We start from the raw sequence: 26,291 nt of genomic DNA, 5'->3' as shown, positions 1-26,291 counted from the left end.
TGAAAACCGCTGCGGATCAAAAGAAGTAGCATGTCACTTTTGTGCGGAACTGCAGCGTTTCTGAACCCTTCCATTATAGAAATCTGCAGGGGTAAAAAAAAAAATAAAAAAAAAAAAAACACACGCAGAAAATCCACAACAAAAATGCACAACAAAAATTCTGCACCCCAATCCGCAACGTGTGCACATACTACATTTAGGCTAAGGTGTTAATCCAATTTGCATAATGGGCTGGCTTTTACGTGGACTTCCACAGAGTTGGTGGGAGGATGTCCACCTTATCTCCACAACAGGGTGTTGTCTGGGGTTTAAGTGCATGTCCTCCAAAGGCAGCAGTATTCAGTGTCTAGAGAGAAATATTCCAGGGAAGTGTTTTGTGTTTCACTTATGCCTGAACCGCGGGCCTTGCTAACCTTGAATGAGCTGATCCCCGCTAATACAAGGACTGTGCCTAGTGCTAACGTTTCATTTTGCTTTTTTGCCCAGAGGGCCATGTTTACTCCGTGCATCACCATGGTTTATGCTGCATCTAAATAAACCAAGAGCATTCCTAAAGCCACAGTTTTCCCATGTCTACCTCCGTGTGCAGCCGAACTAACACAACACATATTGATTCAAAAGGTATGTGTGAGGTCAGTAGTAAAAAAAAAAATAATAATAATAATAATAATAATAATAATACAGCACGCGGACCAGAGAATGGAAAAATCTATGTATGAGTGCACTCTATGTGGATACAGATGGCACACGGACACATTTCAGCATATGGTTCTGATAATTCATCTCTTTTTCCGCAGACTGATGGAGACATGTCCGAATTTTGCTCAATTTGCAGAGCAAACGCACCCACTTTAATGAATGGATCCATGGTGTAAACAGGCACGGCATCCGTGCTGTATCTGTCATGAACATGAATAGCTCCATAAAACAGAATAATGACCTCCATTTAATAACATTGGGGGAGAAACCAATCACGATCTGCAAAATTTCTAGTAGAAAACATAAGTTTTCTTCGCTGTTAAATAAAAGTTGAGAATCACACGAGTTCGGCACTGCTGAACTCTAACAAAAGTCTCCAGACGTCAGTGATCACAGAAGATTGACTGTACTTACTGCGTCAGACAGGTAATTGCAACCTCGGATGAAAGCTGGTGTACGTCTGAAGAACTATCAAGACGTTGTGTGAGTTTCTTTGCAGTATCCTTGTACAGACACAGTGAAGAAATACGTTATATATACACAATCTAGGTATAATTATGTCAAAACAGACAGGAATACAATGAAGAAAGTCAATGTGGCAATTCTGGAACTGCCAAACGAGATGCTGTGGTAGACCGCGAGCTACACCCTCACACATATAATAGCAGAAGTACCTAACCTGTTAATGCTGTTTGATATGATAATTACCTTAAAGGGGAAATGTCATTAAAAAAAATAAATTTACACCGAGTCCCTCCTCAAACTGTCCCTGCTCCACCGATTCTGGAACAGTTTCTCTTTTTCTTCTGCTTCTCTCTGTTCCAAAATTATGTCCTCCCCAAAAAAATAAAGATCTAAATTTTCCCCATCAACCAACTAGGCATTTACCAGCTTTTCTGCTGTCACTGGCCAATCAAAACACAGTTCCGCCCACAGGGAGGTTCTCTCGTACACGCCCAGTTGATTTGAAGGAAAACTTGTATCTTTATTGCCAGGGCTCATAACTTTGGAACCAATGGGCACAGAAGAAAAAGAAAAACTGTTCCAGAATCAGTGGAGGAGCGACAACTGGAGGAGGTCCTCAGTTTAAAAAAAAAAAAAATCATTTGAAAAGTCTTATTATTTGAGGTAATTGGTGAAGTATGGCACATGCAGAGAGAGATAAGTCTCATTCTGCCAGTGGCGTAACTACCACGGTCGCAGCAGTCGCCACTGCGACCGGGCCCGGGGGAAGTCAGGGGCCCCGGCAGGTCAGATGCACGCCGACACCAGCAAAAAGTTAAAAACTGTTGCCGTGCAGGCGATTCGTCCCGCACGGCAACAGACAGACCGGCCCTCCACCTGACCTGCCGGGCGCACACATCAGATCAGCAGCCGACGCCTGATCTGAAAGGAAGAGCTGAAGATCCTGTGGTGACGTCATCACTATCATAGGGCTTTCACCATTTATCAGCTCCGCCTCCTGATCACATGACGATGACGTCACCACAGGTCCTTCAGCTCTCAGCAGCTCAGTCCTGGTTGTGTGCAGCTCGTGTTCTCTGGTATCAACCAGCAGCAGATTTCCGGTTCCTGCTGTTCTGGTGAGATGTGGAGACAGGGGCAGAATGTGGAGACGGATGGGGCAGAATGCGGAGACGGATGGGGCAGAATGCGGAGACGGATGGGGCAGAATGCGGAGACGGATGGGGCAGAATGCGGAGACGGATGGGGCAGAATGCGGAGACGGATGGGGCAGAGTGAGGAGTCGGATGGGGCAGAGTGAGGAGTCGGATGGGGCAGAGTGCGGAGTCGGATGGGGCAGAGTGCGGAGTCGGATGGGGCAGAGTGCGGAGTCGGATGGGGCAGAGTGCGGAGTCGGATGGGGCAGGAGCATGGGCAGGATGTGGATTTGGGTGAAAAATATTTTGGCGGGGGGGGCCCCATTTGAAAGTTCGCACCGGGGCCCATAACTTTGTAGTTACGCCACTGCATTCTGCCATACTTTTTTTTCAGTTTCTTAACGTGAGGATAATGCTCAGTTGTATAATATCCCAAGACGTTTCAATATTCACAAGGTATTTTATTTTTTCATGTCACTCAATGTTTTTTGGGGGGGATATTTTTGTCCCCTCCTGTGCCTCTTGATTACCCCTTGCAGCTGCATATAAACTAAGCTACATGTTAAACTGAACTTTTATTGACAAGTCATCCATAGAAGTCACAGCACCTACTAATAGTCTCCGATACATGATGGCACCAATGTTTGCTGCAGTCCCCTAAATCTTTAGGTCACACAACTGCACTAAGCAAAGCTCCGAGCTCTGCACCTAGGGGGCGCTACAGCCAGTAGTTTGCTATGGACAACACACTTGCAGTCGCATAGTTTACATACAGCCATAGGATGCCTGCACTTGAACGATTGTAGATGCATTGGAAGATAATATCATATACAGACAATTTCACCCCTTTTTTACAGTCCCAAAATTTTCTGCAAAAATTTTTAATACAGGCCAGTAGGAAACAACATAAAGTCGTTTAGAGAGACAGCCGGATTTCTTGGATGTAATCTATCGCCTCCAGAGGAGATTCTGGTACGTCTTCACTATACCAGTATTCCCATATCACACATAAGACCCACGAGTACTGCTGGATTCTGGAGCACTGACCAGGACAATATCTACAAGGACACAGAAACCTGGGGAACATGATCATTTAAAAATGTGCTGTGCTCAGTAGTGAACATATGGCTGGCGGCAGTGTCGGACTGGATTGGTAAAGGCCCACCAGTAATAGTGTTTTTTGGGGTCCACTGTTCAGCTACATGCAAAAATAAACTGACCTTAGTAAACTACCGTAATTTACTTTTGCTTCTATTTGTTATTAATTTGGCTAGCTTGGTTAATGAATGATAAGACAATACTTTTTTTCTGAGCTACTCATTAGCACTTCTTCACAGGGGCCTACCGGAGGATTTTCCTGTTCTCCTGTGGGCCAGTCCGGGCCTGGATGGCAGATAGCAGAGATAATTACTGCCTGAGAGAGGAGAGACAGGCTGCTTCCTCATGAATATTTATTTCCCCATCGTTAAAATAAAACTATTCCTTTGTAGAAAATAAAAAAAAAATATATATATATATATACATAATAATTTTCAGCAAATCGTGCTACACTAATTGAGCATTGTCCGTACAGCGCTACAGAATACGTTAACGCTATAGGAAATGGACACCTTAATAAAAGCAGCACTTATATAAACGCGCCAATTTTTAATATAGTCTTTGCTACAAATCCGTTTGAAAAAGACATTGTGTGCACACAGCCTTATGGTGGAGTAGGCTATGTATACTAATATTGTGTCTGAACATATCTATCAATGGAAATATCATATCAGTATGTAAGAAACAGAAGTAAACAAACATCGCGCCACTTCCCACAGCCTATAGGAATTCTACATATTAGGTTATGTGCACACGGAGGCTTTTTGTGGAGTTTTCAGAGCAGAAAATGAGCGGAAACACAAAGTTTTTGAAACGTTTTGAAATTTGGAGAGTTTCTGCTTAAAAAAAAAAAAAAAAAAAAAAAAAAAAATCTTCAAAAAAAAACTCAAGTGCACACATAGTCAGTGGGTATGTACACACTCTTTCTGTTGAATTTTGCCTGGGAAAAAAAAAAAAAAAAATTATATATATATATATATATATATATATATATATATATATATATATATATATATATATATATATATATATATATATATATATATATATATATATATATATATATAATATATATATATATATATATATATATATATATATATATCCCCTCTGTGACCTTAGACGTACTATCCCGTCGAGGTGCCCTGGGCTTATCTGACCCTGGACGGGATAGTACGTCATAGCCGATCGGCCGCGCTCACGGGGGGAGCGCGGCCGAGTGTCAGCTGCTTATCGCAGCTGACATCCGGCACTATGTGCCAGGAGCGGTCACGGACCGCCCCCGGCACATTAACCCCTGGCACACCGCGATCAAAGATGATCGCGATGTGCCGGCGGTGCAGGGAAGCACCGCGCAGGGAGGGGGCTCCCTGCGGGCTTCCCTGAGCCCCCCGCAGCAACGCGATGTGATCGCGTTGCTGCGAGGGTCTCCTCACCTCCCTCCCTGCTCGAGCCCCGGATCCAAGATGGCCGCGGATCCGGGTCCTGCAGGGAGGGAGGTGGCTTCACAGAGCCTGCTTAGAGCAGGCACTGTGAAGGCTGCAGCGCTGCATGTCAGATCAGTGATCTGACAGAGTGCTGTGCAAACTGTCAGATCACTGATCTGTGATGTCCCCCCCTGGGACAAAGTAAAAAAAAAAATTTTCCAAATGTGTAAAAAAAATAAAAAAAAATATTCCAAAATAATGAAAAAAAAAAAAAAAATATTATTCCCATAAATACATTTCTTCATCTAAATAAAAAAAAAAAACCAATAAAAGTACACATATTTAGTATCGCCGCGTCCGTAACGACCCGACCTATAAAACTGTCCCACTAGTTAACCCCTTCAGTAAACACCGTAAGAAAAAAAAAAAAAAACGAGGCAAAAAACAACGCTTTATTATCATACCGCCGAACAAAAAGTGGAATAACACGCGATCAAAAGGACAGATATAAATAACCATGGTACCGCTGAAAGCGTCATATTGTCCCGCAAAAAAAGAGCCGCCATACAGCATCATCAGCAAAAAAATAAAAAAGTTATAGTCCTGAGAATAAAGCGATGCAAAAATAATTATTTTTTCTGTAAAATAGTTTTTATCGTATAAAAGCACCAAACCATAAAAAAATGATATAAATGAGGTATCGCTGTAATCGTACTGACCCGAAGAATAAAACTGATTTATCAATTTTACCAAACGCAGAACGGTATAAACGCCTCCCCCAATAGAAATTCATGAATAGCTGGCTTTTGGTCATTCTTCCTCACAAAAATCGGAATAAAAAGCGATAAAAAAATGTCACGTGCCCAAAAATGTTTTCAATAAAAACGTCAACTCGTCCCGCAAAAAACAAGACCTCACATGACTCTGTGGACCAAAATATGGAAAAATTATAGCTCTCAAAATGTGGTATTGCAAAAAATATTTTTTGCAATAAAAAGGGTCTTTCAGTGTGTGACGGCTGCCAATCATAAAAATCCGCTAAAAAACTCGCTATAAAAGTAAATCAAACCCCCCTTCATCACCCCCTTAGTTAGGGAAAAATAAAAAAAAATGTATTTATTTCCATTTTCCCATTAGGGCTAGGGTTAGGGCTAGGATTAGGGTTAGGGTTAGGGCTAGGGTTAGGGCTAGGGTTAGGGCTAGGGCTAGGGTTAGGGTTAGGGCTAGGGTTAGGGTTACGGCTAGGGTTAGGGCTAGGGTTAGGGCTAGGGTTAGGGCTAGGGTTAGGGCTAGGGTTGGGGCTACAGTTAGGGTTGGGGCTAAAGTTAGGGTTAGGGTTTAGATTACATTTACAGTTGGGAATAGGGTTGGGATTAGGGTTAGGGGTGTGTCAGGGTTAGAGGTGTGGTTAGGGTTACCGTTGGAATTAGGGTTAGGGATGTGTTTAGATTAGGGTTTCAGTTATAATTGGGGGGTTTCCACTGTTTCGGCACATCAGGGGCTCTCCAAACACGACATGGCGTCCGATCTCAATTCCAGCCAATTCTGCGTTTAAAAAGTAAAACAGTGCTCCTTCCCTTCCGAGCTCTCCTGTGTGCCCAAACAGGGGTTTACCCCAACATATGGGGTATCAGCGTACTCAGGACAAATTGGACAACAACATTTGTGGACCAATTTCTCCTGTTACCCTTGGGAAAATACAAAACTGGGGGCTAAAAAATAATTTTTGTGGGAAAAAAAAGGATTTTTTATTTTCACGGCTCTGCGTTATAAACTGTAGTGAAATACTTGGGGGTTCAAAGCTCTCACAACACATCAAGATGAGTTCCTTAGGGGGTCTACTTTCCAAAATGGTGTCACTTGTGGGGGGTTTCTACTGTTTAGGTACATTAGGGGCTCTGCAAACGCAATGTGACGCCTGCAGACCATTCCATCTAAGTCTGCATTCCAAATGGCGCTCCTTCCCTTCCGAACCCTCCCATGCGCCCAAACGGTGGTTCCCCCCCACATATGGGGTATCAGCGTACTCAGGACAAATTGGACAACAACTTTTGGGGTCCAATTTCTCCTGTTACCCTAGGGAAAATACAAAACTGGGGGCTAAAAAATAATTTTTGTGGGAAAAAAATTTTGTTTTATTTTTATGGCTCTGCACTATAAACTTCTGTGAAGCCCTTGGTTGGTCAAAGTGCTCACCACACATCCAGATAAGTTCCTTAGGGGGTCTACTTTCCAAAATGGTGTCACTTGTGGGGGGTTTCAATGTTTAGGCACATCAGTGGCTCTCCAAACGCAACATGGCGTCCCATCTCAATTCCTGTCAATTTTGCATTGAAAAGTCAAACGGCGCTCCTTCCCTTCCGAGCTCTCCCATGCGCCCAAACAGTGGTTTACTGCCACATATGGGGTATCAGCGTACTCGGGACAAATTGGACAACAACTTTTGAGGTCCAATTTCTTCTCTTACCCTTGGAAAAATAAAAAATTGGGGGCAAAAATATAATTTTTGTGAAAAAATATGATTTTTTATTTTTACGGTTCTGCATTATAAACTTCTGTGAAGCACTTGGTGGGTCAAAGTGCTCACCACACCTCTAGATAAGTTCCTTAGGGGGTCTACTTTCCAAAATGGTGTCACTTGTGGGGGGTTTCAATGTTTAGGCACATCAGTGGCTCTCCAAACGCAACATGGCGTCCCATCTCAATTCCTGTCAATTTTGCATTGAAAAGTCAAACGGCGCTCCTTCCCTTCCGAGCTCTCCCATGCGCCCAAACAGTGGTTTACTGCCACATATGGGGTATCAGCGTACTCGGGACAAATTGGACAACAACTTTTGAGGTCCAATTTCTTCTCTTACCCTTGGAAAAATAAAAAATTGGGGGCAAAAATATAATTTTTGTGAAAAAATATGATTTTTTATTTTTACGGTTCTGCATTATAAACTTCTGTGAAGCACTTGGTGGGTCAAAGTGCTCACCACACCTCTAGATAAGTTCCTTAGGGGGTCTACTTTCCAAAATGGTGTCACTTGTGGGGGGTTTCAATGTTTAGGCACATCAGTGGCTCTCCAAACGCAACATGGCGTCCCATCTCAATTTCTGTCAATTTTGCATTGAAAAGTCAAACTGCGCTCCTTCCCTTCCGAGCTCTCCCATGCGCCCAAACAGTGGTTTACTGCCACATATGGGGTATCAGCGTACTCAGGACAAATTGGACAACAACTTTTTGGGTCCAATTTCTCCTGTTACCCTTGGTAAAATAAAACAAATTGGAGCTGAAGTAAATTTTTTGTGTAAAAAAGTTAAATGTTCATTTTTATTTAAACATTCCAAAAATTCCTATTAAACACCTGAAGGGTTAATAAACTTCTTGAATGTGGTTTTGAGCACCTTGAGGGGTGCAGTTTTTAGAATGGTGTCACACTTGGGCATTTTCTATCATATAGACCCCTCAAAATGACTTCAAATGAGACGTGGTCCCTAAAAAAAAATGGTGTTGTAAAAATGAGAAATTGCTGGTCAACTTTTAACCCTTATAACTCCCTAACAAAAAAAAAAAAATTTGTTCCAAAATTATGCTGATGTAAAGGAGACATGTGGGAAATGTTACTTATTAAGTATTTTGTGTGACATATCTCTGTGATTTAATTGCATAAAAATTCAAAGTTTGAAAATTGCGAAATTTTCAAAATTTTCGCCAAATTTCCGTTTTTTTCACAAATAAACGCAGGTACTATCAAAGAAATTTTACCACTATCATGAAGTACAATATGTCACGAGAAAACAATGTCAGAATCACCAGGATCCGTTGAAGCGTTTCGGAGTTATAACCTCATAAAGGGACAGTGCTCAGAATTGTAAAAATTGGCCTGGTCATTAACGTGCAAACCACCCTTGGGGGTAAAGGGGTTAAATATATATATATATATATATATATATATATATATATATATATATGTTCAAAATAAATGAACATATGTATTGCTATGTAAAAATGACTTGCTCTGCTTGTGTTCAGGCTTTTGAACCTCTTAACTGATTCAGTTTTCTAAAAACACCAAGGGATTAAAAGTAGCGATCTGACCATTCTTCAGGCATTTTTCGCTCAGAACACGCACTGTACTTTATGATACAAGTCAATGGAAAAAGGTTAAAAGGTGCCTGGAAGACGACCAGACATTTTTTGGAGCATTTTGCCAACGTTTTTGCTTAACAAAAAAAAACACTAGTTGTTTCTTCATAATTCAATAGAGAAAGAAGGACCTGAAAATGATAGTAAAGCACAAAAACCAGGGTGGATAAAAATCAATGTTTAAAAAAAAAAAAAAAAAAAAAAAATTCGGATTTTTTTTATTTAAATCGGATTTTTTTCAATAAACTGCTTTTTGAGGAAAATATTTTACCTGGTTTTTCCATCATGAGATAAAGCTGAGTTGTTTAAAGGCTGTATATGTGTAACATTCACAATGCCATGCTCTTCAGAGGTTTCTGTAGGATTAGTGGGCAGTTTCTCTCCTATATTATCACAGACGCTCGCTTTACTCACGCAGTTCTCAAAACTGAATTTGACTCCGCAGAGGTCCCAGCCTCTTCTTCACGGCAAAAATGTTACAACATGAACAGAGTTGAGAAAAAGACCTTAATCCTATTGTTCTACAAACCTATGAATACAGAATCAACCCCTTCAGTGCCAAGTCCAAGAAGTTAGACAATATGTTTCTGATTGTTTGGAGTGGAATAGATCTGCACAACACAAGAAGAATGTGAATCTAAGTGTGAGGAGGGGGAAGGGCAAGCAGACAAGAAAATGAAAGTGAAACTTTGAGCACAATACTGCAGCATAGCCACAGACAGACAAGTCTGGATCTGTTTGTGTGTACGATCTGAGGTTGATTACATTCTTTCCTTATAATGGCAGCAGGCCATAAAAGAGACCCAGTTTGGGAATATTTTAATGAAGCTCCTTCGCCTATCGGTAAGGCAGGCATGCGTGCAAAATGCAAACGATGCAACAAAGAGATGCAAGGCCTGGTGGCGCGAATGAGGCAACATCATGAGAAGTGCGGTGATGAAGATGACCAAAGAAACACTTCTGAACAGGCAGGATCTTCAGGTTGGTAAACATTTTTATTGAATCCTATTTCTAAAGACTGAACTGTCATGTGTGAGAAAAATTATATTTATTATTACTGCATGTTACTGTCATTTGGTACAGTTATGAAGAAAAACAAATATTCCTTTTGGGGCAGGGGCAGTGATGTGTTGTGTACAATAAGCAGAAATTGTATAAACAATAAAATAACAGCATTGACTTTTTTTGTTGAGGGGAATTCATGGATTCTGGAAACTATCCACCTCCAAGATCACCATCATCCTGTTCTACAGTTTCAGAGTTATCCATCCAGGATAGTGCTTCATTAGCAGCAGCATCATCATCAGACACCCACAGCCACATATCACCATCACCCAAAAGGAAGAAAAAACCTTTACCTCCTGGAACCACCATAGATAGGTTTGTGATAAGAACTAGCAGATTAGAAAAAGAGTTGATTGATGAAAAAAATTGCCCAGTTTATTTATGCAACAAACTCTTCTTTCCGTCTGACTGAGAACCCACATTTCATTAATATGGTTCAGTCACTGAGACCAGGATACAGTCCACCCAGCAGAGCTGATGTTGCAGGGAAACTGCTGGATCAAGTGTATGACAGAGAAATGGAGCAATGTGCAACAGCTCTGGAGGGTAAAATTGTTAACCTAAGTATTGATGGGTGGAGTAATGTCCACAATGATCCTATTGTATGTGCTTGTATAACAACAGAAGAAGGTAAAGTCTTCCTTGCACAAACAACTGATATGTCAGGAAATGCACACACAGCAGAATACTTACAAGAAGTGGCAGTAAAAGCTATAACGACATGTGAACAAAAATTCAAATGTCTAGTACGCAGTTTGGTCACTGACAATGCTGCAAACGTACCCAAGATGAGAAGAGATTTAGAAGAGCAGGGAGAGAATACAAAGCTGCTAATAACATATGGTTGCAGTGCTCATTTGCTGCACCTCTTAGCCAAAGACTTAAGTGTTCCAGAAATAAAGGCTAATGTTGTTGAAATTGCCAAATACTTCCGTAATAATCATTTTGCTGCAGCAGCTCTGAAAAGGATGGGTGGAACCAAGCTAACGCTCCCACAAGATGTTAGATGGAACTCTGTGGTGGACTGTTTTGAGCAGTATATCAAAAACTGGCCTATTCTGATGACACTTTGTGAAGAAAATCCAAGATAAAATAGATGGCACTGTCACGGCCAAAATCCTCAACATTGGGCTTAAGAGAAATGTTGAACATATGCTGAGCTTCCTGAAACCCATCTCTCAAGCTTTAAACAAAATACAGAAAAATAGCTGTTTTATTGCGGATGCTGTTGAAATTTGGAAGGAACTGAGTGAACACTTAAAAACAGAACTACACATGGACAGAATTAAATTACAAGCAGTAAACAAACGAATGGGACAAGCACTGACTCCAGCTCATTTTTTGGCAAATATTGTCAATATCCAATATCAGGGTCAAAACCTAAGTGCTGAGGAAGAGGAGTTAGCTATGACATGGGTATCCAGCAATCATCCATCTTTAATGCCAACTATAATAAACTTCAGAGCTAAGGGTGAACCATTCAAGAAATATATGTTTGCTGAAGATATTTTAAGGAAGGTCACACCAGTAAACTGGTGGAAGTCACTTAAGCGCTTGGATTTAGAGACTGGTCAAGTAATGATTTCACTTTTAACAGCAGTAGCTTCTTCTGCAGGCGTTGAAAGAATATTCTCTTCCTTTGGACTCATTCATTCTAAATTGAGAAATCGGTTGGGACCCAATGAAGCAGGAAAGCTTGTTTTTCTTTTCCAGATTATGAATAGCAACATAGAAGAAGATGATGATGAAGATGACGACAAGTGAGCTACGGAGGACAGCAGGGACAGTAGTATTTAAGTTTTTCATGTGTCGGCTGGGCTGACAGTCTAAGTTTCTTATAATATATATATATATATATATATATATATATATATATATATATATATATATATATATATATATATATATATATATATATATATATATATATATATATATATATTGTTTAGCCAAATTAGTTAAACAAACATGGATGTTTGCTTAAGCAAATAACTTATGCTGTAATGTTGTTATTGTTTCAGTTGAATAAATCTATTTAAATTGTTATTAAGGTCAGGATTATTTTTCTCCCTCCTAAGTACAACAGAACAGTGGTGTCCAAATATGAATGATTAACCCATTAAACTGGGGAGAAAAAAGTAATATAAAAAGTGATTCTAAAAATCTTCATCTACTTGCATGTTAAAGTAGCAAGAACTAGTTTAGGTAGAAACTTTGATTTAAATCACTGATTTAAAATCAAGCCTTACTGACTAGTGATTTAAATCGTGATTTAAATCGTGATTTAAATCAGTTAGATTTAAATCAGATCCACCCTGACAAAAACCATAGCAAAACACTGCAAAAACAACAACCAAAAATACACCATTACCGACCAATAAAGCAACTTTAGAGCTTCCTTAAGGCATTTTCTGCTTGAAAAACTCCTTGGGTTCCCCTGAGTTTAAAGAGAACCTGTCACCCTCAAAAATCGAAAGTGACCTAAGCCCACCGGCATCAGAGGCTTATCTACAGCATTCTGTAATGCTGTAGATAAGCCCCCAATGTATCCTGAAAGATGAGAAAAAGAGGTTAGATTATACTCACCCAGAGGTGGTCTGGTCAGATGGGTGCAGGGAAAGGTCAGAGAGGCCCAGCACTTGCGCACTGCAGTACTTTGCTCTGCCCTCAACAGGGCAAAGTACGCCTGCGCCAGAGCGTGAAGACAAGAAGAGGACGTCATCATAAGAAGATGGGAGGCCCCAGACCAGACCGCGACACCCATCGGATCGGACCGCCCAGGTGAATATAATCTAACCTCTTTTTCTCATCTTAAGGTTACATCGGGGGCTTATCTACAACATTACAGAATGCTGTAGATAAGCCCCTGATGCCGGTGGGCTTAGCTCACCTTCGATTTTTGGGGTGACAGGTTCCCTTTAAAAGACATTGTATGCACATAGCCACAGAGAGGATAATCCAAGTTTTTGAGATTTTAAGGAGGATTTGAGAAGTTGCTGCTCCAAGAACTCATTGAAAAACTTTGTGTGCCCATAGCCAGTGAGAATGATGTACACTTTTTTTTCCCCCCTCCAGGCATTTTTCCTTTTTCAAAACTTCAGGAAAAAAAAAAAAAAAAGCTAACACAGAAACTCCTTATATGAAGAGCAAATTGGCATTTTTCATAGATCTGATAAAAAAAATAAAATAAAAAGAAATTTAAAATACACCTCAGTGTGATCATACCCTAAGGCAGTGGTCTCCAACCTTTCTGACCTTGACAGCTACGTCCAGCTCAGAGAGAGAGAGGGCCGCGAGCCACATCCAGCTCAGAGAGAGAGAGGGCCGCGAGCCACATCCAGCTCAGAGAGAGAGAGGGCCGCGAGCCACATCCAGCTCAGAGAGAGAGAGGGCCGCGAGCCACATCCAGCTCAGAGAGAGAGAGGGCCGCGAGCCACATCCAGCTGAGAGAGAGAGAGGGCCGCGAGCCACATCCAGCTCAGAGAGAGAGAGGGCCGCGAGCCACATCCAGCTCAGAGAGAGAGAGGGCCGCGAGCCACATCCAGCTCAGAGAGAGAGAGAGGGTCGCGAGCCACATCCAGCTCAGAGAGAGAGAGAGGGCCGCGAGCCACATCCAGCTCAGAGAGAGAGAGGGCCGCGAGCCACATCCAGCTCAGAGAGAGAGAGGGTCGCGAGCCACATCCAGCTCAGAGAGAGAGGGTCGCGAGCCACATCCAGCTCAGAGAGAGAGAGGGCCGCGAGCCACATCCAGCTCAGAGAGAGAGGGCCGCGAGCCACATCCACCTCAGAGAGAGAGAGGGTCGCGAGCCACATCCAGCTCAGAGAGAGAGAGGGTTGCGAGCCACATCCAGCTCCTGCCTTCCCCCCCCCCCCCTCACAGTAATGGCAACCAAAGCCCCCCATTACTTTTCCACAGAAATCACCCAGATGCAGTATACCAGGATCCAGGGGTTTCTACAATGCCAAGAACTCCCAACACACTGTTGCATCCAGATTCAAGCACCTCCTCTGACAGTTAGCATTATCCTGTGTCCAACGTACCATACTTAAATTATCGATAAACCCCTACGACCAGTATATGTGCATCCAGATCTCTTCTTCTGTGCAGAGCTACTCACAAAATTCACCATTCTGAGATGCGCTTTTCATACCTGTTTGCTAGGCCTGAAGCTAGTGTACCAAGCTGGCCGACAGCCGCGAGTCACAATTCATGGGACCGCGAGCCACAACCCCGCACTTTTCCATCCTACTATTTCTAACACTGAGAGAAGATAGAGTAGAAAGCCTCCAGGATCAAAAGCTTTGATGCCTTAATATCAGTTTTGCAAGACCAATCACCCAGAAAAAGAACTTAAGGTGCATTTACACTGCACGACAGGGGCGGACAAACTATTGGCCCACCCTTAGCAGTTGCATAGTGGCTGCAGAGGGAGAGAGGCCAACGTCCATCGCCAAAGCAGATGGAATTGAGCATTATGATAACTATTGGGACTCCAAAAGTCCCATATCTTGTCTTTGCGTAGTGGCCCTCTTCTGTTTGTGTCTGTTACTGCTGCACAATTTTTAGTAACGAGTGATCCCAGGAACGCTTTTTTTTTTTTTTTTTAAATCGATGATCCTGCAGCGCAAAGAGGTTGCTGATCATCCGACCAACAAATTTTGCTTATTTTTGGGGGTGATCGGAAACCGGGTTACAAGCCTGGATTATAGGAAAAATATTCTTTGCTGGAAATTTTCTTTTGCATTGCTTAAAGCACCAACGTGCTCAGCAGCACTTAATCTTGTGTAAACAGGACCTGTGCTGCCGAGAACAATGGCAGCCTATTCTCAGAATAGAATGCTTCAGTCTTCCATACAAGTTTCATCCGTTTTTAACTGATCCGTCCGGTAAAGAGTCAACGCAGAAATAAAAGTTCAGATAGTCTGGCTGCTTCAGTGAAGAAAACAAACAAATACAACATATATGTAAAAAGGAAGCAAAATGGATGACACATGAGCAGGTACGGACTGGGGCCGAAATTCAGTCCTGGCATTTGAAATCACACAGCCCCATGCTGTCCCCGTCCCCATGAACCAGATGGGATATATTGCTAATATTACCCTGGATGGAGGAAAGGAAGATTTTCTACAAGACCAATATTTCTAGTGATACCAGTGGCCTGCTGGGGTAAGTGACGGAGTCAGAGACTTTGTGTTCCATCACAACTCTTAACAGTATGGGTGTATCGAGAACATCGATTCTGGTAACAATGTAGCAGACAAGGCAGCCCATGACCAGACAGGCCCTTCTGGAATTTGTCAGAATTGCCAGTCCAGCCATGCACATGAGATAAAAATGGTCCCTAAAAAAAAAGTGGACACAGATGTGTAAGGGTATGTGTTCACCTTCAGGATGGCCGGCGGTATGGTCGGAGCGTCAAACCGGCTCCACGCTAAGCTCCGCCCCCTTGTGTGACGCGCGCGATGATGCCGGATGTGTTCATAGCACACATCCGGGATCATCGCACCCCACACATAGGGCCCTGTGCTATACCTTGCGGCGGCGCAGCGGCGCCGCAAGGTATACAGACATGCTGCGATCTTAAAAGACGCGCCGCATGTCCGAAGTCGCAGGGCCGCCGGATGCGTGTTCGCACGCATAGTGGAGATGGGATTTCATTAAATCCTCTCCACTATGCTGTAACATCTGGACGCTGCGTGTTTGACCTTGCGTCTCTCTGCAGCGTCAAACACGCAGCGTTTCCTGCACGTGGAAACATACCCTAAATGTAGCCTGAGGCTTCTTTCACAACAACAAAAAAGTGGTCCAATGTTTTTCATCTTATATTCATCAGTGTTGAGTATCAGTTTTTACCATCAGTTATTTTCACATATGAAAAAAAAAAAAAGAAAAAAAAAAAATCCTCCTATATGTGACAATGCTAACCGTGGAGGAGACACGGACTGCAATGTGCACCGCCTGTCGTTCTCACAGACCCATAGGTTTAAACAGAGCAGAAAACACTTTTTACATACTTTACGCACAGTGACCGTGTATTCTCTCATCCCAGACAATCGGGACAATTATCCAAATCACGTTCTGATCAGAGTCTAATCAAATTCTATCAGATGAGGAGTAGATGGAGATAATAAATTCTCCATCTGCTCTATTCTGTCAGTCCATGGAAATCGGACTGCATTCATATGTCATCTGAGTGCAGCATTACATATTCCAAGCACCCATTGACTTACATGGCTGAGTGCGATCCGAATACCAGATGAAACTTGGGCAGGGCCAGAGGAAGAATATCTGACGTGGTCAAGTCCCCATAGAATAACATTGGCCCAAGTGCCATCCCATGGGAACGGAAATACGTCCATCTGCACTTAGGGACAGCTAGACAGATATGTGCATTACATGATGTATCACATACTCAACCAATCACTCATATTATCAGAACTTTGCTCCCAGAACACTTTACTTTTATTGTCATGTAAACAAATACATAAAACCTATTTACGCAAACAATGAAGAAACATAACTGCTCAGCATCCTCTATGGGGAGAAGCGGCATGATGGTACCCTCAGCCCACATTATGGGGAAGAAGCGACATGATGGTACCCTCAGCCCACATTATGGGGAAGAAGCGACATGATGGTACCCTCAGCCCACATTATGGGGAAGAAGCGACATGATGGTACCCTCAGCCCACATTATGGGGGAGAAGCGGCATGATGGTACCCTCAGCCCACATTATGGGGAAGAAGCGACATGATGGTACCCTCAGCCCACATTATGGGGGAGAAGCGGCATGATGGTACCCTCAGCCCACATTATGGGGAAGAAGCGACATGATCGTAGCCTCGGCCCACATTGTCCATGCCACAGCTTTGGGAAACACCAATGACATCACCTGTGTGGGATCCCACCACTCCAGGAACACGCAGGCTCCATTACTTATCAGCTGTCATGCAGCAAAGTGACTGCAATGCATCCAACAAAAGTGGGTGACCCAAGTGTAAAGTTCACCCCCACTGCCAACCTAAGGAACTTTCCCCAGAACTACTGGGGTCTGGCTGCAATGCACCCCCCACCCCCTCACCTCTGGTATGGAGGGGATCAGCACTGCAGCAGGGACACACTTTGGAAGGATCATCAGTCACAGGGATCTGAGCTCCTGTATGGGGTGAGCTCATCAGCCATCAGCCATGCATTGTCTATAGGACACAATCAGGGGCCATCAGATCAGATGGGAGACTCACCAGTGATGCAGCAGAGGAGAAAGCACAGGGCTCCAATCTGTCACCTGCAGCCAAGCCTCACACTGTGCTGTCAAGGGCGCTGGGGGCGATCACTGCTCTGCACTGGATGCCATGCACTGCATCAGCCCAGAACACACCGATCCTCTGGCTGGGATCCAGTCTGTGATCCTGCACAATCTTCTCTGCAGTTCCTAGCCGGGAAACCGACTGCCCCTCCCTGCAGTGAGAGGCATGTGCAATCCTATAGGGACAGCAGGGCTGGGAGGAAGAGCTGGAGAGTGGAGCACATGGATCTGACTATGATCAGTGCATCCCCTGCATGCCCTGCGTCCCCTGCATGCCCTGCGTCCCCTGCATGCCCTGCGTCCCCTGCATGCCCTGCGTCCCCTGCATGCCCTGCACAGTGTGCTGCATCCTAATCACCTGCTCTGCATTATGTGCAATGTCTGATTATCAGGGTCTGATAGGGGAGAATGATCCTGATTAATGTGGATTTTTTTTCATTACACACTATATTATTATTACTATTGTTATTATTTATTGTTATAGCACCATTTATTCCATGGCACTTTACATGTGAGGAGGGGTATACATAATAAAAAACAAGTACAATAATCTTAAACAATACAAGTCATAACTGGTACAGGAGGAGTGAGGACCCTGCCCGCGAATTATGGAACACAACTAACCACGTTCCGGATTTTTAGCGTTTTTTTAAAGTGTTTTGGCGACGGTTTTCCGCTGCGGAAACCCTTAAAAAAGGCTTACATAAAGCATCCCGTTATTTGAATGCATTCCGCAATTTTTGTGCCCACGCTGCGTTTTTTTTTCCGCAGCGGAAAAGCATTCCATGTTCATTAATTTTACGGAAAATCAGCAGTTTTTTTTTATAGAATTGTATTTGGACCATTGGAAAAAAAAAATGCTAAAAATCTGTGAAAAACAAACGCGACACATACTCACAAAAAAAAAAACAAGATAAAAACGCAAGCGAATTTCCTGCGAAGGGAGTCCGGATTTCATCAGGAAAATTCTGCATACGTTCTGCTACGCATAGCTTAAGGCTGTGTGCACGCGTTCAGTTTTTTTCACGTTTTTTTTTCGTGGTAAAAACGCTATAAAAACTCATTAAAAGCGCATGCATTATGCATCCTATCATTTAGAATGCGTTCTGCATGTTTTGTGCACATGATGCGTTTTTTTCCGTGAAAAAAACGCATTGCGGTAAAAAAAGAAGCAGCATGTTCATTAATTTTGCGGATTTTCTGCGTTTTTCACGCTATTCTATGCATTTGGGAAAAAACGCATGAAAAACGCAAAAAAAACGCATGCGGATTTCTGGCAGAAATGTCCAGTTTTTGTCAGGAAAATTTCTGCAAGAAATCCTGATGTGTGCACATACCATTAGGGTATGTTTCCACGTTCAGGAAACGCTGCGTGTTTGATGCTGCGTTGAGCCGCAGCTTAAAAAACGCAGCGTTCAGATGTTACAGCATAGTGGAGGGGATTTCATGAAATCCCGTCTCCATTATGCAGGAAAAAACGCATGCGGCAGACCCGCGAAAACGCACATGCGGCACGTCTTTTCAGAACACAGCATGTCCTTACATTGCTCAAACAACGCATGAACAATGCAGGTGACCTGCCAGTGACCTCAGGTGCAGATTTGGTCAGGATTTTACCTACATAAAATCCTGACCAAATTCTGAAGCAATCCTGAACGTGGACACATACCCTAAGAGTATGTCCATACAATGAGTCTATAAAAGTTCAGTATGTGTAGACTTTAGGACAATGTTACAATGCTTCTAAGTCCTACATCATAAGACCCGTCATACAATATGCAGATGAGTCGCCCCACGGGCTAGGGGGTACTCGGTACCTTGTCCTGAGTTCACAGGGGGATGTCATGGTGGCTGTGACCCGGTCCGTGGCCCTGGGCGCCTGTTGTGAATTCTGTTGTCGTACTCCCTCTTGTGGTCGTGAATGGTACTTCGGCGAGTTCTGTCTTTGGGCTCCCTCTGGTGGCTATGAGTGAAGCTGCTGCTTCTGAGGTTCCTTACACAGGTGACGTGGTTTATCCTTTGGTTGGCTGCTCTATTTAACTCCTCTCAGATCGTTACTCCAGGCCAGCTGTCAATGTTTTTGCATTCGTTCAGTTCGCTCCTGGATCTCTCTGGTGACCTGCCTTCTCCTGCAGAAGCTAAGTTCATTATAGTCTTATTTTGTTCTCTGTTTTCTTGTCCAGCTGGTTTTCATGATTTTGTCTTGCTAGCTGGAAGCTCTGGGATGCAAAGTGGTCCCTTCGCACCGTGAGTCGGTGCGGAGGTCTTTTTTGCACACTCTGCGTGCTCTTTTGTAGGTTTTTGTGCTGATCGCAAAGTTACCTTTCCTATCCTCTGTCTATTTAGAAAGTCTGGCCTCCCTTTTGCTGAAACCTGTTTCGTTTCTGCGTTTGTGATTTTCATCTTTACTCACAGTCAATATATGTGGGGGGCTTCCTTTACCTTTGGGGAATTTCTCTGAGGCAAGGTAGGCTTTATTTTCTATCTCTAGGGCTAGACAGTTCTTAGGCTGTGATGAGGCGCCTAGGTCTGGTCAGGAGCGCTCCACGGCTATTTCTAGTGTGTGTGATAGGATTAGGGCTTGCGGTCAGCAGAGCTCCCACATCCCAGAGCTCGTCCTGTATGAGGTTTAACTATCAGGTCATTCCGGGTGCTCCTAACCACCAGGTCATAACAGTACAGCTGGCCCAAAGTATTAATGCATCTCAATAGAGGGATAAGAGAACTTCTGAGACCATTTTTTTTTTCTTTGCACTGTGTTTTGTCTTTCTTTTCCCCTAGACCTTTGGGTGGTTCAGGACACAGGTGTAGCTATGGACATTCAAGGTCTCTCCTCTTGTGTGGATCATCTCACTGCAAGGGTACAAAACATTCAAGATTTTGTGGTTCAGAATCCTATGTTAGAGCCTAGAATTCCTATTCCTGACTTATTTTCTGGGGATAGATCTAGGTTCTTGAATTTCAAAAATAATTGTAAACTGTTTCTAGCTTTGAAACCCCACTCTGGTGATTCCGTTCAACAGGTAAAAATCATTATTTCTTTGTTACGTGGTGACCCTCAAGACTGGGCATTTTCCCTTGCGCCAGGAGATCCTGCATTGCGTGATGTTGATGCGTTTTTTCTGGCGCTTGGATTGCTTTATGATGAACCAAATTCAGTGGATCAGGCAGAGAAAATCTTGCTGGCTTTGTGTCAGGGTCAGGATGAAGCGGAGGTGTACTGTCAGAAGTTTAGAAAGTGGTCTGTGCTTACTCAGTGGAATGAATGTGCCCTGGCGGCAATTTTCAGAAAGGGTCTTTCTGAAGCCCTTAAGGATGTCATGGTGGGATTTCCCACGCCTGCTGGTCTGAATGAGTCTATGTCTTTGGCCATTCAGATCGATCGGCGCATGCGTGAGCGCAAAGCTGTGCACCATATGGCGGTATTCTCTGAGCATAGGCCTGAGCCTATGCAGTGTGATAGGACTTTGACCAGAGCTGAACGGCAAGAACACAGACGTCAGAATGGGCTGTGTTTTTACTGTGGTGAATCCACTCATGCTATCTCCGATTGTCCTAAGCGGTTCGCTAGGTCTGCCACCATTGGTACGGTACAGTCTAAATTTCTTTTGTCCGTTACTCTGATTTGCTCTCTGTCGTCCTATTCTGTAATGGCATTTGTGGATTCAGGCGCTGCCCTGAATTTGATGGACTTGGAGTTTGCCAGGCGCTGTGGTTTTTTCTTGGAGCCCTTGCAGTATCCTATTCCATTGAGAGGAATTGATGCTACGCCTCTGGCCAAGAGTAAGCCTCAGTACTGGACTCAATTGACCATGTGCATGGCTCCTGCATATCAGGAGGATATTGGCTTTTTGGTGTTGCATAATCTGCATGATGTGGTCGTTTTGGGGTTGCCATGGTTACAGGTCCATAATCCAGTGTTGGATTGGAAATCAATGTCTGTGTCCAGCTGGGGTTGTCAGGGGGTACATGGTGATGTTCCATTGCTGTCAATTTCGCCATCCACTCCTTCTGAAGTCCCTGAGTTTTTATCAGATTACCGGGATGTATTTGAAGAGCCCAAATCCGGTGCCCTACCTCCTCATAGGGATTGCGACTGTGCTATTAATTTGATTCCTGGTAGTAAGTTTCCTAAGGGCCGTCTGTTTAATTTATCTGTGCCAGAACACGCCGCTATGCGGAGTTATATAAAGGAATCCTTGGAGAAGGGTCATATTCGTCCGTCGTCGTCACCATTGGGAGCAGGGTTCTTTTTTATGGCCAAGAAGGATGGTTCTTTGAGACCTTGTATTGATTACCGCCTTCTTAATAAGATCACAGTCAAATTTCAGTATCCTTTGCCGCTGCTGTCTGATTTATTTGCTCGGATTAAGGGGGCTAGTTGGTTCACCAAGATAGATCTTCGTGGTGCGTATAATCTTGTGCGAATTAAACAGGGTGATGAATGGAAAACGGCATTTAATACGCCCGATGGCCATTTTGAGTACCTGGTTATGCCATTCGGGCTTTCTAATGCTCCATCTGTGTTTCAGTCCTTTATGCATGACATCTTCCGAGAGTACCTGGATAGATTCATGATTGTATATTTGGATGATATTTTGGTCTTTTCGGATGATTGGGAGTCTCATGTGAAGCAGGTCAGAATGGTGTTCCAGGTCCTTCGTGCGAATTCCTTGTTTGTGAAGGGGTCAAAGTGTCTCTTTGGAGTTCAGAAGGTTTCATTTTTGGGTTTCATTTTTTCCCCTTCTACTATCGAGATGGACCCTGTTAAAGATCAGGCCATTTACGATTGGACTCAGCCGACATCTGTGAAGAGCTTACAGAAGTTCCTGGGCTTTGCTAATTTTTATCGTCGCTTCATCGCTAACTTTTCCAGTGTTGCTAAGCCGTTGACTGATTTGACCAAGAAAGGTGCTGATGTGGTCAATTGGTCCTCTGCGGCTGTAGAGGCTTTTCAGGAGTTGAAGCGTCGTTTTGCTTCTGCCCCTGTGTTGTGCCAGCCAGATGTTTCGCTCCCTTTTCAGGTTGAGGTTGATGCTTCTGAAATTGGAGCAGGGGCTGTTTTGTCGCAAAGAAGTTCTGATGGCTCGGTGATGAAACCCTGTGCCTTCTTTTCTAGAAAATTCTCGCCTGCTGAGCGCAAATATGATGTGGGCAATCGGGAGTTGTTGGCCATGAAGTGGGCATTCGAGGAGTGGCGACATTGGCTTGAAGGAGCTAAACATCGTGTGGTGGTCTTGACGGATCACAAGAATTTGACTTATCTCGAGTCTGCCAAACGGTTGAATCCTAGACAGGCTCGATGGTCGCTCTTTTTCTCCCGTTTTGATTTTGTGGTTTCATACCTTCCGGGATCTAAGAATGTGAAGGCTGACGCCCTGTCAAGGAGTTTTGTGCCTGACTCTCCGGGTGTTCCGGAGCCGGCGGGTATTCTTAAAGAAGAGGTAATTTTGTCTGCCATTTCCCCTGATTTGCGGCGTGTGCTGCAAAAGTTTCAGGCTGATAGACCTGACCGTTGTCCTACGGAGAAACTGTTTGTCCCTGATAGATGGACTAGTAGAGTTATCTCTGAGATTCATTGTTCAGTGTTGGCTGGTCATCCTGGAATCTTTGGTACCAGAGATTTGGTGGCTAGATCCTTTTGGTGGCCTTCTTTGTCACGGGATGTGCGTTCTTTTGTGCAGTCCTGTGGGACTTGTGCGCGGGCTAAACCCTGCTGTTCTCGTGCCAGTGGGTTGCTTTTGCCCTTGCCGATCCCGAAGAGGCCCTGGACGCATATTTCCATGGATTTTATTTCTGATCTCCCTGTTTCTCAAAAGATGTCGGTCATTTGGGTGGTTTGTGATCGCTTCTCTAAGATGGTCCATTTGGTACCCTTGTCTAAATTGCCTTCCTCCTCTGATTTGGTGCCATTATTTTTCCAGCATGTGGTTCGTTTGCATGGCATTCCAGAGAACATCGTCTCGGACAGAGGTTCCCAGTTTGTTTCGAGGTTTTGGCGGTCCTTTTGCGCTAAGATGGGCATTGATTTGTCTTTTTCTTCGGCTTTCCATCCTCAGACTAATGGCCAAACCGAACGAACTAATCAGACTTTGGAGACATATCTGAGATGCTTTGTTTCTGCTGATCAGGATGATTGGGTGTCCTTCTTGCCTTTGGCTGAGTTCGCCCTTAATAATCGGGCCAGCTCGGCTACTTTAGTTTCTCCTTTTTTCTGTAATTCTGGTTTCCATCCTCGTTTCTCTTCAGGGCAGGTTGAGCCTTCGGACTGTCCTGGTGTGGATGCGGTGGTGGACAGGTTGCAGCAGATTTGGACTCATGTGGTGGACAATTTGACATTGTCCCAGGAGAAGGCTCAACGTTTCGCTAACCGCCGGCGTTGTGTTGGTCCCCGACTTCGTGTTGGGGATTTGGTTTGGTTGTCATCTCGTCACGTTCCTATGAAGGTTTCCTCTCCTAAGTTTAAGCCTCGTTTCATTGGGCCATACAAGATTTCTGAAGTTCTTAATCCTGTATAATTTCGTTTGGACCTTCCAGCTTCTTTTGCCATCCATAATGTGTTCCATAGGTCGTTGTGGCGGAGATACGTGGCGCCTATGGTTCCCTCCGTTGATCCTCCTGCCCCGGTGTTGGTCGAGGGGGAGTTGGAGTATGTGGTGGAGAAGATTTTGGATTTTCGTGTTTCAAGACGGAAACTCCAGTACCTGGTCAAGTGGAAGGGTTATGGTCAGGAAGATAATTCCTGGGTTTTTGCCTCTGATGTTCATGCTGCCGATCTGGTTCGTGCCTTTCATTTGGCTCATCCTGATCGGCCTGGGGGCTCTGGTGAGGGTTCGGTGACCCCTCCTCAAGGGGGGGGGGGTACTGTTGTGAATTCTGTTGTCGTACTCCCTCCTGTGGTCGTGAATGGTAGTTCGGCGAGTTCTGTCTTTGGGCTCCCTCTGGTGGCTATGAGTGAAGCTGCTGCTTCTGAGGTTCCTTACACAGGTGACGTGGTTTATCCTTTGGTTGGCTGCTCTATTTAACTCCTCTCAGATCGTTACTCCAGGCCAGCTGTCAATGTTTTTGCATTCGTTCAGTTCGCTCCTGGATCTTTCTGGTGACCTGCCTTCTCCTGCAGAAGCTAAGTTCATTATAGTCTTATTTTGTTCTCTGTTTTCTTGTCCAGCTGGTTTTCATGATTTTGTCTTGCTAGCTGGAAGCTCTGGGATGCAAAGTGGTCCCTTCGCACCGTGAGTCGGTGCGGAGGTCTTTTTTGCACACTCTGCGTGCTCTTTTGTAGGTTTTTGTGCTGATCGCAAAGTTACCTTTCCTATCCTCTGTCTATTTAGAAAGTCTGGCCTCCCTTTTGCTGAAACCTGTTTCGTTTCTGCGTTTGTGATTTTCATCTTTACTCACAGTCAATATATGTGGGGGGCTTCCTTTACCTTTGGGGAATTTCTCTGAGGCAAGGTAGGCTTTATTTTCTATCTCTAGGGCTAGACAGTTCTTAGGCTGTGATGAGGCGCCTAGGTCTGGTCAGGAGCGCTCCACGGCTATTTCTAGTGTGTGTGATTGGATTAGGGCTTGCGGTCAGCAGAGCTCCCACATTCCAGAGCTCGTCCTGTATGAGGTTTAACTATCAGGTCATTCCGGGTGCTCCTAACCACCAGGTCATATCAGGTGCCCATGTAAAAGGGAAAGGTCTTTAAAGGGATAAAGTTTATGTTCGTGACACCACCTGTGGTATTCGGTCAGGGTGACCAACGCTGCTTTAAGGGTCCGCTGGGGTGATGTTATGGCAGCTAGATGGTATAACTTCGCACAGGTGAAGTGTATCCTCAGGATTCCCGGTGTGTAGATGGTGGATGGTGAGGAGTGCAGAGAAGAACGAGGACACAGGTTTGCAGTCTCTTTACCTTGTTTACTGTTGGTTTCAGCAGCCACAGTCCAAGGCACCAGACCACAGGGCAGGTAGGGTCCGGCCGGTTCGGAGGCAAGTCCAGAGTCCCCTTATCCAGGTGGAGAATAGAAGCCTTCCTTTGCGCTGTAGTGGTGTAGTCCCGTACTGCTAAGCTTCACATAAGGTCCTCACAGATGTTATCTCTCTCTCTCAATCTAGTCCGGCTACCGGTGTTTCTGCGCCTCAGAAGGAGGCAGCCTGCTCTGGGCTGGTCCCCTTCTGGTATCCTCTCCTTTGCTTCCTCTCCTGCGTGCTCACTGCAATCAATTCTGCCTTCAAAATGTCTCTTTCCGGGAGCTGCAGCTCTGGGGGCATGCACAGCTCCGTAAACCCTCTGTCCTCCTCAGACGGATGTCTGGAACTAACTGACTTTCCCTACAGACTACCAGTTATATATATATGGGGAGTCACCTAGTAAATAGGATCAAAAGCTCCCTCTGGTGGCCTGGAGTGTGAATGTGTTGCATGTTTGTGGTACCTGGTTGCAGCTATCCTTTCTTGCCTCCCAATGTAGCATCACTCTCCCCGGGAAGAAAGCAATACCACTGCGGCGACCAGGACCCTGGGGCGCCATACAGAAAATGATGAGAGTGTAAATATTCCCTAGAGGCAGGGCGAGCCTAGAGTTTAGACTATGACCATGGGCTGCATTAGCGGAGCAATTGATTTACTTTACTGCTGATTTTACAAACTTTTTTAAAAATAAAACATTGATGTATCTTACAGAGTTTCCTAAAACATCAAAATACATCTTTGGATGGTAATGACATAATATCAATAATGTTTGTAAAACGCTGTGGAATTAATGGCGCTATATAAATGAGTAAAATAAATAAATAAATATCATGTCCACTAATGTAATATTGCCCTGTGCTGAATAAATAGATAATATGGTCATAAGGTCTCAGACTTCTGATTTTCACATACATGTTCGCTCCGTGGTTTTCACAGATTGAACACATGCCCATTAAGGTCAGTGGAGTTATTCACACATCTGACATCATCAATGGCATTGTCCC

The 26,291-nt window shown here is 44.0% G+C and overlaps 1 protein-coding gene across 2 annotated transcripts in view; it reads right to left on the bottom strand.

Annotated features, from left to right (window-relative positions):
* OSBPL6 (oxysterol binding protein like 6) overlaps positions 1 to 17,575 on the bottom strand; it is a 259,204-nt gene extending 241,629 nt beyond the window's left edge. The window contains exon 1 of one of the 2 annotated variants that reach the window (XM_069733209.1): positions 17,266 to 17,575. The gene's annotated coding sequence lies outside the window, so the exon portion shown is untranslated. The remainder of the gene's footprint in view (positions 1 to 17,265) is intronic. The other variant, XM_069733211.1, reaches the window with a different exon arrangement.
* Between the last annotated feature and the right edge of the window lie 8,716 nt (positions 17,576 to 26,291).

Source organism: Ranitomeya imitator, chromosome 7 (assembly GCF_032444005.1).
Source record: "Ranitomeya imitator isolate aRanImi1 chromosome 7, aRanImi1.pri, whole genome shotgun sequence".
NCBI classification, from domain to species: Eukaryota; Metazoa; Chordata; class Amphibia; order Anura; family Dendrobatidae; genus Ranitomeya; species Ranitomeya imitator.
Note: the sequence above shows the minus strand (reverse complement) of the source record. Positions and strands in the feature narration are given on the sequence as shown.